This window comes from Canis lupus, chromosome 35 (assembly GCF_011100685.1).
Source record: "Canis lupus familiaris isolate Mischka breed German Shepherd chromosome 35, alternate assembly UU_Cfam_GSD_1.0, whole genome shotgun sequence".
Classification (NCBI taxonomy): Eukaryota; Metazoa; Chordata; class Mammalia; order Carnivora; family Canidae; genus Canis; species Canis lupus.
The window spans coordinates 18,231,044-18,237,376 of record NC_049256.1 but is presented as its reverse complement, the minus strand read 5'-3'; positions in this window follow the sequence as shown (position 1 = coordinate 18,237,376).

Here is a 6,333-nt window from a genome sequence, read left to right as displayed (position 1 = left end):
TCCTTTTTAAAACTAAAATTAAAAATATGTAATTTTTTTAAAAAGTAAAAGAAATGTAACACATATAAACTTAAGGAAATAGAATAGGCAGAACCACCGAGGCCATGTAACACTTTACTAGGGTTCAAGGTAAAAGACAGTGGTCCAAGAAATTGTATGACATTTTTTTAAAAAGACTTCTGACCTCTTTAAAAAATAAAAATGATCTTTCATCCTTACAGCCCAGACTCTCCCTCATTTCTTATCTGATATGCTTTCTTTCTTATCAAACGTTAACGTTACAAATTCACCAGAGTGGCTAACTTGTTGGGAACAGGATAGAATTCCACATATGTACCTCAAAGCAGTCATTCTGGGGGCACCTGGCTGGCTCAGCGGTTGAGCATCTGCCTTCAGCTCAGGGCATGATCCCAGGGTCCTGGGATCGAGTCCAGCATCAGGCTCCCTATGGGGAGCCTGCTTCTCCCTCTGCCTATGTCTCTGCCTCTGTGTCTCTCATGAATAATTAATAATCTTAAAAAAAAAAAAGTCACTCTGCTGGTTTGCAGCAGAAAATCACATCCCAGGTTTGTGTATTGTGTGCCACTTCATGCCACAATGCATGAAGTGAAAATATATGTCTGAAAACCTGTGATCCCTAACCACTGGGTATTAACAGAAATTTGTTTCAATATTGGTGTTAACTCTAGGAGATAGAAGGAAGATAATCAAAGGAACTTTTAGCAATAAAAGAGACCATAAGATATCAACATAATGAAAGAATATAATACTTTCTCAGTGCAGACAAACTTGGGAAGCACAGAAAAGTCTAAATAAGAAAAAAGCGGCCAATTCCCATCACTGGAGAGGATTACTGGTTTTCTTGTTTGTCTGCTCCTGCCCAGGTGTATTTCCTACGCATGTATGTTTCTGCAAAGTTGAGACCAATGAGGAGACGGTATTGTATTGTATCTTTTCTAACTTTCTTCTCTGGTGTTTCATCAGCCCTTCTTCATGTCACTAAATACTCTTTAAAAATAAGATTTTCTAATAGCTGCGTAATGTCTACCATATGGCAGTACCAGGATTATGTCATCTTTCCCCTGTTGTTAGATTGATTCAGCAAATGTTAAGCTCTCTTGAAAGTGCTAGGAGTGAAGATCCACAGGTGAAGGCAGCTTAAATATATATATATATGGACTCCCGAGTGGCTCAGCGGTTGAGCATCTGCCTTTGGGTCAGAGCGTGATCCTGGAGACCCAGGATCCAGTCCCACATCCGGCTCCCTGCATGGAGCCTGCTTCTCCCTCTGCCTCTCTTTGTGTCTCTCATGAATAAATAAAATCTAAAGATAAAAAATGCATATATATTTTACTTATTTGAGAGTGAGAGAGTACACGAGCAGGGGGGAGGGACAGAGAGAGAAGCAGACTCCTCACCATGCAGGGAGACATGGGGCTCGCCCTGGTTGAAGGCAGTCCTGTTCCAAGGATGCACAGCCTCTAGCGGCAGGGACTGCACACCTGCTGTTACTGTACAGCATCAGGCTGCATCAGGGGCACATGCGGGGGGGTCATCTGTGAGTGGCCCCTCCCAACACAAGTGAAGATGACATTGCTCAGGAGAGCAGGTGGGAAGAGAAGACAAAAAGATTTTTCTAATTGAGAAGCATTCCAGTCTGCAGATTCTTGTTTCCAACCATACGTCCCCGGCTCATTTTTCTGTCGGCGCTCCAGACCTCTGAGCCTGAATCAGCCTTCCCCTCTCCGCCAGAGCCTCACCCCCGAGAAGCCACACACATGAAGCAGGAGTTTCAAGATGAGATAGGTGGTCAGGGCCGGTGCTGGAAGACAAGATGTCCTAGGGTAGAGCAAAGCCAGAGACCTCACCAGCAGCCCAAGGCAGGGACCAAGGAATGGCAGGCTGGCCTGACACTCAAGCCTGACCGGCTCTGGAGAGATGTGGGTTGGCAAAGGGAGCGCGGTCTCGTTCTTTGTGGGCTCACAGGCCCATGCTAAAGCTCCTGCAGCTTTGCTCCTCTTTTATTTTTTTTTATTTTTAAAATTTTTTTAAAATTTATTTATGATAGTCACACACACACAGAGAGAGAGGGAGAGAGGCAGAGACACAGGCAGAGGGAGAAGCAGGCTCCACGCACTGGGAGCCCAACGTGGGATTCGATCCCGGGTCTCCAGGATCGCGCCCTGGGCCAAAGGCAGGCACCAAACCGCTGCGCCACCCAGGGATCCCTTTGTTCCTCTTTTAAAAGGTTGTGTATCTCCTCCCTGATTGCGATGCTTTTTTTTTTGGTGGGTTTTTTGTTTTGTTTTGTTTTTTTGTTTTTTTGATTTTATATGTTTATTTGACAGAGAAAGTACAAGCAGGAGGAGCAGGAGAGGGAGAAGCAGGCTCCCCAGGGAGCAGGGAGCCCAATGCAGAATTTGATCCCAGGACCCCAAGATCATGACCTGAGCCGAAGGCAGATGTTTAACCAACTGAGCCACGCAGGTGCCCAAGATTCTTCTTTTCTACAGGCTTTCTCCTCTTTTCTTTCAAGTCAGTGTCAGGTACAGTCTGGGATGTAACAGCATCATTGGAATCATTCTGGGATTCCTTTGAAATTGCACATAAGTGGCCTGTCTTGCCACACTTGCAAAACCAGGAGTCTCTGTGCCTGCACTAATGCCCTGTTCAGATTCCTCAGCCTCACCTCTGCGGTAGCCACCCTGAGTTGGGTTTTGCTTCCTCTCCTCTGCTATGTGGTACTTTGCACGAAGGTCAGCCACTGACCTGTTCTGTCCAGATCTTTAGCCTCCACAACCCTCAGGGCTTGTTCTAGGTGGAAGCAGGAAGGCACAGGCACGCTGTTCCAGCACCCTTTAAGGGGGGAGTGTTGCAGAGAAGCACAGAGGAAATGCATGCAGACTCAGCCGAAAGGGAGGAAAGATTCATCATAGGAAGCACAAGATGTCTGAGCCAGACTCAGAGCACTCCTTTTATTAATCATCGTGTGTGTGTGTGTGTGTGTGTGTGTGTGTGTGTGTGGATGAGACTCGATAAAGTTTTTGAGAAACCTATCAGCACTGACTCTAGAGATAAGCACAATGCTTAGCATGGTTCCCAGATAAATGCTAGTTTTTAAACAATGCTTCCTAAAATACTAGAGAATCATGAACGAGAAGGTCTAGCATCTGGTTTGAATGCCTACCTATAAGTTGCATCCTTTTGAGGATTCATCCAACTAAAAACAAAACCTGGGCAGCCCGGGGGGGCTCAGCAGTTTAACGCCACCTTCAGCCCAGGGCGTGATCCTGGGGACCTGGGATTGAGTCCCATGTCGGGCTCCCTGCATGAAGCCTGCTTCTCCCTCTGCCCGTGTCTCTGCCTCTCTCTCTCTCTCTCTGTCTCTCATGAATAAATGAATAAAATCTTTAAAAAATAAAAATAAAAACAAAACCTTTGTTGGGCTCCTGTGTATCAGGCCTGTGCTAGGTGCTGGGAATGTGGTGTTTAGCAAAAACATATGGTTGCTGCTCTCCTGGAACTTAGTTTATCTTTTCCAGAGATAAGAACAAAAGAAAGAGGAGATGAAGATAAAGAGTAATTTTGAGATTGTACAAAAAGGGAAATTGGACTCTATTTATTTGGTAAAGCAGGAAAAGGACCCGGGACAGAGGAAGCGGTTGGGTTAGATCAATCGGAATGATGGAACAGTTTGTATTCCTTTCCATGGAGAGGCAGCAAACAATGAAGAAAGTTACGTCGAAGGACGCCCAGCCAGAATATGGAGATCCTCAACTGGGAGATTCAAACACACACATTTTTAACCCAGAAGCCTTCTGTAATTGAGAAAACCTTAACTCCCCATCAAATGCCACAAACTTAGATTTCCATACTTTAAATTTAGCATTAGAACCTTGACAGTAAGTCATTGGGATGGATGGTTTGCATGTGTGCTAACGATGTTTTCCAGAACCACTGTGCTGTCTAAGCACCAAGTGGTAGAGCAATTGCTGTCAACATTCTTAAATATGTCAGATTCATTGAAGCTTTTTCTGGTTGACCTCACTGAACACCTCTGCCTCTGTGTAGTACTGCCCGTTACCCCGCAGGGGCAGCAGAGGATAAGAAGAAGCAGGTAGGATTATCAGGCATCCGGAGAGTCCCACACAGGCTGGCCAAATGTCATGGAAGGGTCACATGAAGCTTTGCCATAGTCAACAATGAGCTGGGGTCTTTGGGTCCATCTCAAAATGATGTTAGAACAGGGGATGCCTGGGTGGCTCAGTGATTGAGCGTCTGCCTTTGGCTCAGGTCGTGATCCTGGGATCTTGGGATCGAGTCCTGCATCCTACAGGCACTCCACAGGAACCCTGCTTCTCCCTCTGCCTATGTCTCTGCCTCTCTCTCTCTCTATCTCTCATGAATAAATACATAACACCTTAAAAAAAAAAAAAAACAGAGACAAATTAGAAGAAAGTTCCAGATCTGGAAAGCATCTCAGGAAGGAAATATATCATAGCCCAGACTTTGTCTCTATCTGTACTGTTCATACAGAAGCCACCAGCCACATGTGGAAACTGAGCACTTGACATGGGGTTAGTCTGAATTAGGATGTGCTATTGAGTGTAAAATACACACTGGATTTTACTTGGTACGAAAAAATGGCTGTAAAATTTCATTATAATTTCACTGTAATTTTTATAGTGATTGCATTTGGAGGTTAAATAAAACATGCATTAAGTTAATTTCACTAGTTTCTTTTTACTTTTTAAAATGTGGTTCCTAGAAATTTTTTTATTATATATATGGCTTTCATATTTCTTTTTTTTTTTTTTTTTTTTTTTTTGTGAGAGAGAGCGAGCACAAATGGGAATGAGCAGAGGGAGAGAATCTTTAGGTGGCTGCATGCCTAGCAGGGAGCCCGACTGGTGACTCAATTTCATGATTTCATGACCCTGGGATCATGACCTAAACCAAAATCAAGAGTGGGATACAACCGACTGAGCCACCCGATGCTCCTCTCATGTTTCTATTAGACAACACCAGTTCTAAAAATACTCTTTTTGGTGTCCTGAATGAATTTTTCCCTTTTTTTTTTTGTTTGTTTTTTTGTTTTTGCTTTTTTTTTTTTTTTTTTTAGTACACTCCCCCCTCAACATGGGACTCTGAGATCAACAGTTACATGCTCTACAGAGTGAGCCAGCCAGGCTTCCTCGGATTTTTTTTTTTTAAGTAGGTTCCACTCCCAGCATGAAGCCCAACTTGGGGCTTCAACTCATGACCCTGAGCTCAAGACCTGAGCTGAGATCAAGAATCAGATGCTTAGGGGCATCTGGGTGGCTCAGTGGTTGAGCATCTGCCTTCCACTCAGGTTGTGATCCCAGGGTTTTGGGATGGGGTCCCACATCAGGCTCCCCACAGGGAGCCTGCTTCTCCCTCCCTCTGCCTATGTCTCTGCCTCTCTCTGTATCTCTCATGAATAAATAAATAAAACCTCTTTAAAAAAATAAAATTAAGGTCAGCACGGGTGGCTCAGCGGTTTAGCGCTGCCTCCAGCCCAGGGTGTGATCCTGGGGACTCAGGATTGAGTCCCACGTGGGGTTCCCTGATGGAGCCTGCTTCTCCCTCTGCCTGTGTCTCTGCCCCCCTCTCTCTCTGTGTTTCTCATGAATAAATACATAAAATATTTCAAAAAATAAAAATAAAATTAAAGTAAAAAATTCCAGCTCCCCAGACCACACTCTGAACCAATTAAATCTCCAGATGAGACCCAGGTATCTACCATGTGCCAAGCTTACCAAGTTTGAGAACCTCTGGGATAGTAAGGAGGGTGGGCTCTGCAGTCCAACTGCCTGGCTTCAAATCCCAGACCAGTCACTTCTGAGCCAGGTGACCCTCCGCAAAATACTTAGCCTCTGTGAACTCCATTGCAGAAAAGGGATGAGGATAAGAATAAGCCTCTATAGGATTGTCATGAGGTTTAAATAAGCTAATTTACGTAAACTACTTAAAAGAAGGCAGGCACAGATTAAGTCTGTAGCAATTATGATTAACAGCTTTCTTATTCCATACTCCTCTGGAAGACATTCCCAGGCACTGCTCCCCCATCTGACACTCATTCACCTAGTGGGTTTCTTGTATGGTCCCCTATCATTCTTTTTTTTTTTTTCTTTTTAAGATTTTATTTATTTATTAATGAGAGACACACAGAGAGAGGCAGAGACACAGGCAGAGGGAGAAGCAGGCTGCCCGCAGGGAACCTGATGCAGGCCTCGATCTCAGGACCCCAGGATCACGCCCTGAGGGGAGGGCAGACACTCAACCACTGAGCCACCCGGGTGCCCCAGGCGA